This window comes from Hippocampus zosterae, chromosome 2 (genome assembly GCF_025434085.1).
Source record: "Hippocampus zosterae strain Florida chromosome 2, ASM2543408v3, whole genome shotgun sequence".
Lineage (NCBI taxonomy): Eukaryota > Metazoa > Chordata > Actinopteri > Syngnathiformes > Syngnathidae > Hippocampus > Hippocampus zosterae.
In genome coordinates this window covers 27,431,296-27,445,217 of record NC_067452.1, presented here as the reverse complement: position 1 = coordinate 27,445,217, position 13,922 = coordinate 27,431,296, and the positions used below count along the sequence as shown (strand labels likewise).

The 13,922-nt window shown below is 41.4% G+C and overlaps 1 protein-coding gene and 1 long non-coding RNA gene across 3 annotated transcripts in view; both read left to right on the top strand.

Moving 5' to 3' along the window:
* plch2a (phospholipase C, eta 2a) overlaps positions 1-13,922 on the top strand; it is a 128,223-nt gene that overhangs the window by 41,521 nt on the left and 72,780 nt on the right. The gene's annotated exons all lie outside the window — the stretch shown is intronic.
* LOC127596143 (uncharacterized) lies at positions 1,276-2,906 on the top strand. Its single transcript, XR_007961399.1, has 2 exons — positions 1,276-2,631; positions 2,833-2,906. It is a non-coding gene; the product is annotated as an uncharacterized LOC127596143 (long non-coding RNA).

Genomic DNA, 13,922 nt, shown 5'->3' with positions numbered 1-13,922 from the left:
CTGCAAGCTGAGTCCGCCATGTTCTGCGCCGATTCACATCCAATAGTGTCAAAATCTCAGCACACAACTGATTTCTCAAAAATAGCGCCAATAGCGTGGCGAGCAACTTTTGTTTATATTTTTCCTTGCCTTTGCAAGTGTTTTTGGTTTATCTTGGGATGTCTTGCTTTAACTGGTTTTGCCTTTTACAGCAGGCCAACATCAACCTATTGATGATTATGTTTGGGGTTAAGTGTCTTTCCCCATGTACAACCGAAATACATTTCCACGGGTGTTTTCATTGTCAGCTGATATGTATCTACTTGTTCAAACTCAGAAGTGGCCTGTGTCCACCTGCTCCTTCCTTCCTTCCGCTCCCTATGTTCATGTCGCACAGTCTTCCTTTTCCTTCATGTTGTGTTATTTGAGAGCCTTCTGCTTCCATGGAATTTGTCAACCTATACTATGAGGAGAGCAGGTTGTGTTGTGGGAGTGAGTAATGTGTCATACTGTACCTGCCTCAAATGTTACACTCATGTGGCATCTCGACACTCAAGTATAAATATCAAAATCCCCTCCCCAAAACCCCTTTTATTGAGCACTGGTGGGACTGTTAAGGACTAAAATATGTGGCACCAGAAATTGATTTTGAAAAATAATAGTTAAGTTTGAATAGTTAAACTTGAATAATCGCATTGAAAAAAAAATCTATGACATCTGACATCATTTGAAATTGTATTTTTTTAACCAATGAAATGAATGAATTGTACAATTTGATTGTGAATTTATTAATTTGGAACTGAAGTCCAATAAACTTAAAGCGGAATTTAAAATGTTGAATGGCTGAATTTGTATTGAGAAGAAATTTGTTTGGATTTTGAAAACTGAATGTGAAAATATACAGAATTCAATTTTCAATGCTGATCAAATATAGTTTCAGAGAGGCTGAAATACATCTCATAACATTAAATCTACCTCCGTGGTTATTGAAATTCAGCTCCAAACAAATTCAAATTCCTATTCGGATTCAGTAGAATTCAGATTCAATTTTTCAATGCAACAATTCAATTTCCACAAAATACAGATTAAATTTATGAAATTAAAATCCAAAATTTCAATATAATTGTTCAAATTTGGCCTTTCAAATTCAAATAGAAATGATTCAAATTCAACAATAAAAAGTAACAGAAGAAGTGAATAGGCAGGAGCAAAAGAAGAATGTACGACTTGGGGTCTTACCGAAAATGTCAGCTCCGTCCGTTTTTTTTCCCAACCTGCAGAGCATAAAGCCATATTCAAAGATGAAGATTTGATCTCAGATCAATTCTGATGCAGCAGACATTGGTGATTCATATGCACTGGCTGACTTGGGGGCTGCCTGAGATCGGTTACGGCTCAATGTGCCATTTTGAGTCACCGTGTGGATGAGTGGTGATCAGTCCAGGCAGGCTATTGTCCACCCTCTCCTTTACACCCTCTTCACCCATGACTGCACCTCCTCCCAGGATGCCACCGCCATCATCAAGTTTGCTGATGACACGGCAGTCATTGCCCTGCTCGGCGGTGGAGAATAGGAATGGTGGCTCACCTGGTGTTCTGGTGCCTTGAAAATAATCTCTTATTTAATCATGAAAAGACTGAACAGATGATTGTCGACCTGAGGAGGAGGAAAGTGCAGCTTGCACCACTTGTTATCACGAGGACTCAGGAAGAGTGGGTGAAACCTTCAAACTCCTTCGTACCTCAATTAGCGATGACTTCGCTTGGACCCTCAACACACAGCACATCATGAGGAACGCTGAACACAAGCCACCTTACGGAAGCTGAGAAAATTCCGAATATCCCCACCACAACCTCTCAGCAATTTTGAGGGGAGGACGGAACAGTAAGGCAGCCTCACATCACATCTACAGTATGAGAGCTGTACTAAAAAAAGAGGGCACATCATCACATTTTTTTCTGCTTCTTCCATCTGGAAGACACTACAGGAGTGTCGCAGGCACAACAAACTGCTTCTACCCACAGGCCATGAAACTCCTGAGCAATGGCAACAGAATCTAGAGTGCGACGTGTGACATAATGCGGCAATCTGTACTTCAGCTAGCTACACTGGGCAATATATCTGCAACGTACAATATTATTCAATAATTTGAATAATGAAATGCCGATGTCATTTTACCTAATATATGAAATATTTGTTTTTTGTATTGGCTAAACTGCTACAACACATTAATAGTCTAATCCAGGGGTCCCCAAACTAAGGCCCGCGGGCCGGATACGGCCCGTCAACACATTTGGCTCGGCCCTCTAACCCTCCTGTTGTCCTCGGAATGACCCGTCACTGTATTAAAAATGCCCCAAAACCCCCTAAATGATCATTTTTAACTTGAAATTTTATGACTTTTCCTAAATTGGCCCCAACTGCAGAAAATTTGAAACGTTGTTTTTTTTCACATTTCCATGGAAGCTGTACAAAAAAAAAAGTACAAAGGTGGTCTTTGGGTCAAAATGACCCATGACGCAAATAGGGTTGAAATCAAGGTCACAAAGTTATTTACACACCATAGAATATTTCAGTGTTTTAGTTGCGTCTCAGATCAATTAGTAGAACACGTGAACAAGACAGTAGCAGACATAAACAAGACAAGATAGGTGATAGATGATTAACTTTCTGTTGTGCATGGCACAACAGAAAGTTAATGTCCCATGATGTCCCAAGAACCCAGAGAGAGTTATTTATGTATTATTTATTTCATTAATAGTATTATTTGTTTCCTGACTTTTTTCTGTAAAGAAGCTGGAAAGGGTTATTTGGTTATGTGTGGCTTTCTGGAAAACAATACATTTTTTAAGCTCCCCTACGATAGTCACACTTTTTCTGTTACAAACTGACACCGGCCCCCCATCAGAGAAGGGAAAAGTTATGTGGCCCTCACAGGAAAAAGTACCCCGGGTCTAATCTTTTAAAATTGTTCCTATGTACTGTCACTGTAAAAATAGTTGTCCAAGAACCAGTCCACTACTTGTGTCAATATTGTTTGCTAGTCTGTGCAAGAGAACCAAAATCATTGGGTCGTTTTGCACAAAATATCCCAGAAAGTTGGGTCAAAGTGACCCAAGTAGTGGATCCACATTTTTTTTAAAACCAAAAATGGCAAATTTTTGACCCAACTGTTTTTAGACTGTTGCGTAGCTCCACTTTATTTTATTATATAAGGGGTGCTATTAATCGATTATTTGACAACCTTTTCTAAATTGACGCTTGTCCAAAGCCTTTGAATTTCAGCTTTCACTTAAAATCATTGGTCAATGATTTTATTTTATGATTTTATTTCTGCTATCAATCCATGATAGTTGAAATAAAACATCTGCTCAACATTTTTCCCTATTTTCCGACACATTATTGACCAAACCAACAAGCAAATCATAATTACTTTGTTTTCTGCGCTGGTAATTTGAAATAATGTCCTGTTTTTTTTAATAAAGCGATAGAAATTCAAATGTTTTTTTTACACAGATTCACAGATCAATCAACAAAATATTTGATAAATAGTGACAAAGATAATTGCTATTTGTAGCCCTAATATTTATTTTTTTTAATTTAATCGCACAGTGTTAGCGTTGTCCTTTTTTCTTGTTCTTGTTTTTTTTAAACCGCACACATGACAAATAAACGTCCTGAATCTTTCCCAAAGTCAGCTGGGATAAGCTCCAGCTCAGCCGTGATCCTAATGAGGACACACACTACTATAGAAAAAGATGGAAGAATTGCTCTGGATTGAGCATTTAAAGCAGGGGTGTCCAAACCTTTTGCCAAGGGGGCCAGATTTTATGTGGTAAAATGTCGGGGGGCCGACCTTGGCTGACATTCTTTACATTGAACAACAATATTGTTCAACAAATTTTAGTAAGCCAGTCTGTTTCACATTTCCATTTTTATTTTAATTTCAACAATCTTAAGAATTTCTTTGCGATTGGGTGGCAACCGATTCAGGGTGTCCCCCGCCTAATGCCCGAAGACAGCTGGGATAGCCTCCAGCACCGCCCGCGACCCTAGTGAGGATCAAGCGGCTCGGAAGATGAATGAATGAATGAATAAGAATTTCTTTTGGTTCATTTGAAACAGGTATATCACATACAACTGCTTATTCACTTGACTTTTTCTTAAACAGAAGTCTCCTGAGTGCAAATTGATTGATTTGAAACATAAAATGTATCACCATGACTTTTCAATAGTCACAAAACCTTTGACTCGAACAACAGGGAAATGAACAAGCAATACACATATCCACACCTGCAAGGATCATTTGAAATATGACATATCAGTCAATATAAACACGGAGTGATGTCTTGTTAACTCGTGAGTGATGCCCTCTAGTGTCTAAATGCTATTACTCATTTAGTGAATGCTATTACTCATTTAGCCACTAGAGGGAAGCAGTACTCTATGAAACATCACTCACCAGTCTACGAGACCTCAGTCAATGCAACACGTGTTCCATTGCGCCCAACCTGCGGGCCAGACGGCACTGATTTTATGACAGGGGCCGAGGGCCGGATGAAATTCGACCGCGGGCCGGATTTGGCCCGCGGGCCGGACTTTGGACACGCCTGATTTAAAGGGTCTCACGGGTCAGTACTTGTGAAAAGTCAAGACCCGAGCAGGAGGCGATGAAACACTTTTAACAGTGAACTCTGATCAGAGCTTCAGTTTTTGTGACTGATTCTTATTTTTTGATTCATAAGTATTGGAAAACGTGAACTTAATTTCTTCAGACATGCTGTCAGTTTGAGATTATATTTCACTGGACATTTTTTTCCTTCTTTAGTGTTGCGACAGTAAGTTGACAGACGGGATTGTTTGGTGTTCACTAATCTATAAGTATCTGGCAAGCAGCTCGAAGGACTTGGTCTAGGGATACTAAAAGAAAGTGAAAGGACTGGTGTTTTGGTTGTCACATTCGTTAAATTTCTACCTGATCAGCAAGTAAATCATGATTCATTCCTAATGCTGTGTGACAATAAAAGCCCCTTTTGTTCAGTTTTCCGTTTGCCTTTCCCAACATCTTATATTCCAGAAGGATGGTGAGCTATGTTAGATATTTTAAACTGGTTATAAGGCTAACAGGCTCTTTGTTGTCACCGCATGTCTTGGTTCAGTGTAGTTGCAAGAGGGATTTGTGACATTTAAAAGTGTCTGGGGGGTGGGCTGGTTTTCAATTTATTCAAATTGAAGCCTTGTTCATATTGATAACAAAAGATGAGTGTGTGTGTGTGGGGGGGGGGGGGAGTGCACACATAAATATTTTCCATTTAATCACGGCAAAAGAAATCAAAAGCATGTTAGTAACTAATATGACTTAAAATGTTCAATCTCAATGTTAGGGTATTTAATTAAGAAAAATAAAACTACAGTGTTGACCCACCTATTAATTTGTTACTGGCAAATTCACCTTGTCAGTAATTTTTATTTTGGTGGTGGTGGTGGTGGTGGTATTGGGGAGGTGTTAAACCTCTGCTCCATTATTAATTGAAAACCTCATCTATTCACTGATTTCAGCTCTTTCTGAAATGATGGAATATGCCCCCAAAACCCTGGCTAATATAAAATTAGTGCTTTGGCACAATCTTTTGGCGCACTGGTTTCAAGGAACTATGTCAAAGTGAGGTGAGGAGCTTCTTTTGGAAAGTCAATGTAGAACACCATCGCTTACCCGACATCTTGTGGTAGCTACAGTCAATGCAAAACCTCTTTTGGATGATGTCAATTCCTCTGGATTTTTGCAGGGCTCAGTCCCAACATTTTTGCGAATTACTGTATGATGTTTTTCCTAAATGCAACTTAAGAGCCATTACAGCTGATGTGGTCACAAGGAACCCATTATTGTCATTTTGTATCCATCCACCCTCTTTTCTGATACTATTCAGGGTTTACGGTGAACTGATATTATCTATCACAGAGCACATATAGACAAACATACTTTCACAGTTTCACCTGTGGGCAATCTAGAATCTTCGCTGAACCTATAAGGCACCTTTTCGGAATATGTGAGGAGGCCGGAGTACCTGGAGAAAACAGATACAAGTCTAAGGCGAACATGCAGACTCCACATAGAAAGGTCAGAGTTTCGAACACAGAACCTTTTAGCACGAGAGGCCTACATGCGCTCAAGCCGATGGGCCGATTTGAAAGGGAATGAGAGGAGCCACGTCTATTGGCGGGCTACCTGCCTACATGCCTGCCTGTGTATCTCCTTTTATTATTTGTTTACAAATGGTATAACAGTGAAGGCTGCGGCAAACGAAAGAAGACCATGTGACACGGCAGGCAAGAAAGAGTGAAGGTTGAAGATGGTCAAAGGTGGCCCACTTTCAGAGTTCTGATGAGAAAAAAGGTGGGAGAAGGACAAAATATGTCAGACAGAGTTTACAGGTTGGGGATTCTCTTCATAGTGGGCATGCTCATCAACATTTAATGAGGACCCTCGAGATGGAACATGGGCGCCAATGCGTGCGCTTGTGCATGTGTGTACTATTGTTGTGAGTGTGTTTGTGTGTGTGTGTGCGTGCGTGCGTGCGTGCGTGTGTGTGTGTGCGTGTGTGTGTGTCTGGTGTGTGTGTGCGCGCAGTGAAAGGGATCATGATTAATTATGCAGTAAATAATTGATCGCACCAAGCTCTTAATTACGGTAAGTTAAGGTGCGCAGCGTCGTCGGCCCTCAGTCACCCAGCATGACTGACACCTTTGAGACACAAAGGTGGACACCAGGAGGATAAAGAGTGTTGAAAGATACAGGCCATATTCATGGATACGGAATATGGTTTGGTTCAGTATTTACTTATCGGGTAGTGTGTGTAACATTGTGCATAAACTATTGAACCAATTTCAGCAAAAGTGTGTATGGGCCAAGTGATGAGGGCAAATAAAACGGCAAAACAATCTTGCTTTATTTTTTTTGCCTCACTTTGTTACTTTTTTTTTTGTCTGGGTGAGTTTTGACTTTATTCAGATTTATGGCAAAATTACGACTCTATTCCCGTGTTGCTTTATTGATTTCGTGATTCAACAAAAATGCATCAATACTTTTTCTATTCAGTGTTGGACAGTTATGTCACTGTACTGATACTTCACTTCCAAGTGTGTGCTGAGTTGCAATATTTTGACACATTTGTACAATAGCACCTATGTTTGTTAATTAGAAATTATGGTTGCCGGTATTGGTGGCTCGGTGGACGAGTGGTTACCACGCTGGCCTAAAAGCGCAGAGGTCAAAGGTTCGATTCTGGCTCTGGCCTTCTTGTGTGGAGTTTGCATGTTCTCCCCAGGCCTGCATTGGTTTTCTCTAGGTACTCCGGTTTCCTCTCACATTCCAAAAACATGCATGGCAGGCTGATTGAACACTCCAAATTGTCCCTCATGTGAGTGTGAGCGCGGATGGTTGTGTGTCTCTGTGTGCCCTGGCGACCGGTTCAGGGTGTCCCCTGCCGACTGCCCGAAGACAGCTGGGATAGGCTCCAGCATGCCCTTTCTCTATTTCTGCCATTGTTAGTCATTGCTTAATGATCGATGCGGCTCTGAGCTTCACGGTAGTAGTGTTAGCGGTTAGACGTGTGTGTGTATCTAATTGCTCTCAGCTTTTCCTGACATTCGACAAGGTATATCCCATTTGGCCACTTACGCGTTCGATATCTCGTTCTTGTTACATTTAATGATGCATATCCAAACATGTCCACTTGGGAGAAACCATTAAGCATGTAGTGAAATGCACCCAAAGCATGTCCTTAATTTGATTTCGACCATCAGGAGGCTCGTTTCGCTGGTTCGTTTTGAGATCAAAGCCTCAATGTCGTGTCATCTTTTTATGAAATAACCAGCAGCAATTTAAACGTTCATTTTTGAGATGCAGTGACATTTGTGCTAAAGATGATGCACGGGCTGGTTTAACACCCAAAGGAGAGCAGTCAGTGGTGCCGACATCTTGCTTGGAAGATTGATATGCCAAGTCAGAATCTATACAGTGCAACGCAAGAAAGAAACATTTGTCAATGTCACAGTTTCTCTGAAAACCACAACAGGGGCTAAAATCGAATCGAGGCGAGAGTTCGGCTCGTACCACTAATTGAGCCGGACATAGAATAAATGGTTAAAAATAGGGTATATTTAATGGATATAAATAGAGGAATGGAGAGTCCGATAGTGTCATTAATTCTGTAGTTTGCACAGAAACTCAAGTTTAAGCATGAGCTTCTCCTGCATTTAGGTAGAAGCACATGATCATGGATGAGCACAATGTATCTCTTTTGCATTCTTGCTCCACATTAGCCGCATACTCCGATTGCAAATTGATCTTTGAATGTGAATTGACAATATTACAGAGTCATATTTTAAAGTGATTGGGAATTGATCATTGGATGCACTTTTTCGTTCACTATTATGATGAAAAAAAATAAAGAAAGAAAATACAGACTCCTGCAAATAAAAGGCACCTAGAATAAATGAAGCGTCAACAACTGTCTCCGTAAAATGAAAATGACAAAAGCACACGCTGGATCAGACAGGCATTGTTTGACATTTGGAGCTTTGGACCTGACATATTCACTTCTAGAAAATGAATAGAGTGGCATTCTTTTCAAAAGAAGCTTGATGTCCTTGCACCTTCTTTTTTCCTGTAATGATGTTTCATCAGGCCGCGATGCCGCTTCTGCCATATGAGGGCCGTTAAACGTTATCCCTTTGTGACTGCTGTATTAATGAGTTTATTGAAACGAGTGTAAAGGTAGAAGTTATAAATATAAAGGACTGTCAGCAAGGATGCCTCCGCTGGGTGCCTGTAGGTGTGACGGAGCAGCCATTAAGGCAAATGATGCTGTCTAGCGTGTAATAAGGGTGGCGTACGCGCCTGCTCTCATGTGTTGAAGCCTCGACCGAACGTGTGATTTAACAGTCTCGCAGAAGCGACGAGAGCGCGAAGGTATATCACACGCCGATGCAAACACTCCGCGCTTCACTCCTGCATCACTGCTCTGCGGTATTCCCGTTCAATGAACCGTGTGACTGAAGATTGAAGCAAATTACCTCTGAGCTTGCTGATATGTCTTTAATCAGTCCAAAGCCCAGGACAAATAAGGTAAATTAGCAGGTGCAAGCCAGTTTGCCATCGGAGATTCAAACTTTCGTCTGAGTAACAACATCAAAAACTTGATAAGATACATGGCTGGTGCAGTTGGCAGCCAGTTCGAGTGATTGCTTGTGTGTTCCCTGCTGTGGCAATTGAAATATGAGGCAAGGGACCCTCTCGCCTCATTCCTTTGTCGAAGAATAAGATGAGTGCGCAGCGACACAAGTGTTTACGCTGTGCTCACTGAATCATTTGGGATAGGTGAAAAAAATGGACGTTTTATTGCTCAAACGGAAAAAGGACGGAACTGATCGGACAGCATGTGAAGGATGACAAAAGTAAAGGCAGCAGTAGATTCAAAAGCGAATGGCAGAGGTAAAAGGGAGTGTTTAATTAGAGAGCCAGAGGGTCAGATGATCCGGCTCGGGAACACAATGGTGGCTCGCAAACGAGAAGGTGAAGCTCCGGTTTAGGGTAGGAAAACTGAGGATGAGATTAAGGAATGGCACGAAGAAGAAGGGTGGAATCAAGTCATCCGTGGAGGAAAAACGCAGAGCCAGACTAGACAGGGTGGCTCTGGGAAAAAGACAATCAAGATCAAAAGGTTATGCACCAAAGTTCAAAATGGGAAGCATCTGCACTTATAACGGCCGAAATACCACTCATAAAGCAGGAATCATCTGGCACCCGCTTGCACATCAGGATGTTTGCTGATCAGCTGCAGCTTTAGGAACACCCTCTGGAAATTAAAGGAAAAAGCCAAACAGAAGGTCCCCGGAAGTGGACTCGCCAAAATAAATGAGCAAGTGATAATAAATACACAGAAAGAAAGGGGGTCTGTGGCAACGCATCACCCATGTCTCATTTTCTTGCCCGCAAAGGTCTTGCTAAGGTTCTGATTGAAATCAGTCAACCCGATAAGTCATCTTGTCTCACTTGTCAGGTGCTAAGTGTAGAAATTACTTCAATCTGGCCCAGACCTCCTCCTTTATCCTCCATAGATATGTTTGCAGTATGAGTATTCTGTAAGTAAAGCGAAAAAACACTTCATGGCAAAATGTGAAATAGAAATGGGTTCGTCTTCAATAAGTCAGAAAATGTGAAATGCAGCCTGTGCTTGTCTGTATTTAGATTTTGACTCTCAACACGCTCTTTTGAGAGGTGGATTTTTGTTGTAGTTTTTTTCCAGCTTTTGATTTTAAGATTTGAAAATTGCATTTTTCTACATTGCAATTCCAATTTGAACTAAACGGTTCAACAATCGGCTCTGATCCAGAAATGCGTTCCTGTCACAGATGGGGATTTTACATGGAAAATCTCGATAACATCACCATTTACCTGGGTATGGGATTGGACTTTGATTATTTAGGATTGTGTTGGAGGAAAAATATCTGTTATGAAGAAAATTATGGATCTGAATGAAACTTTACCACCTTGATTTTGCTGGTGGGTAACCATTAACATCATCTTTTACAGAAAGGTTTGGTTTGGACTCAGTACCCTGAGAAGTGGCTACTACGCCACTAGCCAGTCTTGCAACTTTCTCTCTACAATGATTTAGAGACATGCACTGGATTTACCTTCCTCACCCACGTGATTTTTTTTTCTTTCCAAGATGAAAAAGATGAGATTATCGTAGTTTCCGCACTATAAAGAGTTTTGGAGTACAAGGCACACATTCAATGAATGGCCTATTTTAAAACTGTTTTCATAGATAGGGCGCACAACATTATAAGGTGCACAGAATAGAATGCTACAATAGTGGATGTGGTTGTGTTATGCACCCACTAGATGGAGCTACGCTCAAGTCAAGTCAAGTCAAGTCAAGTCAAGTCAAGTCAACAGTATTTATAGAGCACTTTCAAACAGCCATCGCTGCATACAAAGTGCTGTACATGGAGCAATTTAACATCTATATATATATTGCGCGTCGTCCCGCATGCGGTCTGTCCTTCCGTCTGTCCCTTTTTAAAACGTACCTACTTCACCGCGCCGCTGCGCGCCACGACTGCGCCGCCACTGCGCCGCCACTGCGCCACTCAGGCAGTGGTTCACTACGATCGCGCGGGCATCTTAGCGAAAAAATGTTGTCTACCCACAAGCATTGCAATGAAATTGTTAGTTATTTAGTAGAGCTAAATATCTCTTTATTTTCGCGATAAGCAATGAAGATGAACAAAAAGTTGAACCAAGCAACAACACTTTTGTGGGCCGAAGGCCCACCTTACCAGCCTTCCGCAGGAACTAGCTGATGAGCCGCCCAGAGGGCGGCGAACCACCACCTTACCAGCCTTCCGCAGGAACTAGCTGATGAGCCGCCTGGAGGGCGGCGAACCAGCTAGTACAGAATAAACAGTAAGGCGAAATGGTAATAAAGGCGGTAGAAAGCACCAAGCGGTAAAATCATGCGGAGTCGAACGCCAAAGAATACAAGTGAGTTTTGAGGAGGGCTTTAAAGATGGGCAGCGAGGAGGCTTGCCGAATGTTCAGTGGGAGGTCATTCCAGAGAGAGGGACCAGCAACAGAAAAGGCTCGATCACCTCTGAGCCTCAGTTTAGTTCTTGGTACTTCTAACAAAGACTGGTCCACAGACCTGAGTGTAGCGGCAGATGAGCTCAGAGAGGTAAGGTGGCACGAGATTATTTAGAGATTTTAAAGCAAAGAGGAGGATCTTGAAAATAACTCCAAAATGAATGGGGAGCCAATGAAGGGATGCCAGAGTAGGAGTTATATGCTCCCTCTTACGAGTACCAGTCAAGAGGCGAGCAGCGGTATTCTGGACCAGCTGAAGGCGCTTAATGGAGGCGCTCAAGGGAATACAATACGATACGGCTTTATTTATATAGCGCTTCCACAACTGGTGCAGCTGTAACAAAGCGCTTTACAGAACATTTGAAATATTACGTCCAAGAAATCAGAATATTGATCCATATAAAAGGCACATCGGATTATAAAGTGCACTGTCGGCTTTTGAGAAAATGGAATGCTTTTAGGTGTGCCTTATAGTGTGGAAAATACGGTACTTAAACCTTTTTCAATCGTGTCAGTGTAGGTCAGCGGCAGTCACAGGGGCTTATTGTTTACCAGCATTGAGAAATGGTTTATTCAAGGCCCAAAAAGTGTCTCATTGCTGAGTTGTCTATGATGAGAAAAAAATACAAAACAAGCGCATTAGACAACTAAGGAGGGAAAGTGGTTGTCAGCAGTCATGTGAGCCGCCTTCTCGTATCCTATAAGGCAGGGGCCAGGAACCTTTTTGACTAAGAGAGCCATAAAAGCTAAATATTTGGAAATGTATCTCAGTGAGAGCCACATATATATATATATTTGTATATATATATAGTGATTTCAATAAAATATCAGTATAATAAGCCTCTGAATGTAGTCTTTAAAATAATTTGTAATACTATTCACCATTAATGTGAATGGTTTTCTGTTCCTCACGATTGCTAAAAATCCAACAAACTGAAATTGAAAGTCATCTTGCGGGGTCCATATGCGAAGTTACTGCTGGCTAGCTTGCACACTGCTCAGTAGCTTGCACGCTTCCTTTTGCCGTCCCTCGCACAGTATTTTGATGCGACCGTAGCATGAGGCGTGTCAAAGTGCCGCTCTGCATTCGACCATTTCATCCATGGTATTTTGTCATTGCAAATCAGATACACCGCAGTACCTGTTCTCTCCACAAAGGCGAATCCTTCGCTCCATTCCTCCCGAAGTCGACCAAACTCGTCATCTTTTTTTCTTTTCGCCATCTTATTTGCTTTGGATTAGCATTGAGCTAATGGCAGAGTGGGTTGAGTCAAAAGGGGGAGTATATATGGTATATATAGTATATATGTTCCCACAGCAATGGTAACATTGGCCAGTATCATCCAATCAAAATGGCTCCTGGAGCCAACTGCAGCCCGAACGAGGAAATGAGCAGTGAAAAATCGTTCGATGGATGCATTAATAAACAAGCGAGAATATTTTTTTTATCTGCGAGCCAGATGCAATCATCAAAAGAGCCATATATGGCTCACGAGCCATAGGTTCCTGACCCCTGCTATAAGGAATTGATTTATGTTACGCGCATGAAGTCATCGTGACAGAATTTATCACACTGGTACCAATAGTAAAGCAATAAGTTTTGGACATTTGTGACCGGTGCTTTTCTGTTGTAACAATGTCTTCTTTAGTCTGTGTCAAATGGCTTATTCTGTTCTGTTGTGTGTACATACACTAGAAAGTTTCTTCAGGACTTGGACACTTTTCAAAATAATCCACAAAGTCAGGAGAGTTGCAGCACTTGTGTAATGTTTTATGAAGTGATGTTAATGGGCATGCAAACATCTGTCATCAAGTCTGATTGAGTTTGAGCATTGTGATTGTGGGCCTGCGGGGGACATGCAAGGGGCCGTTAATCGTGTGTTTACAACAGAACCGGCCCAGTGTGAGAGCGAACTAAATGAAGGACCCACTGTTGTGTTTGCATTGGTCGTGTTGTTCGAACACAAATACGCTGAAATCAGAAAGAGTTGGAAGTTAATATGACTCGGCTAGCAATTTACTTGTATCGTTCTGTTGCATTTGACAGGAATTGACCACATCACCATTTCAAAGGTCACCAAACTCTTTCTGATGCATTATCAGCTATGATGAGAAACCCATTATCTGCGGACCATGTGGCCATTTCCCTTTCAAAAAGCATCTCATTCAGTTTGACAGTTTTATCCGTTTAATAATCATTGCACTTTTCATTTACATATATTAGAGCTTTGAATATTTTGTGGTAATTCATCTGGAATGGAAGGACCGAGTGACCAGTTTTCAGCTAAATGT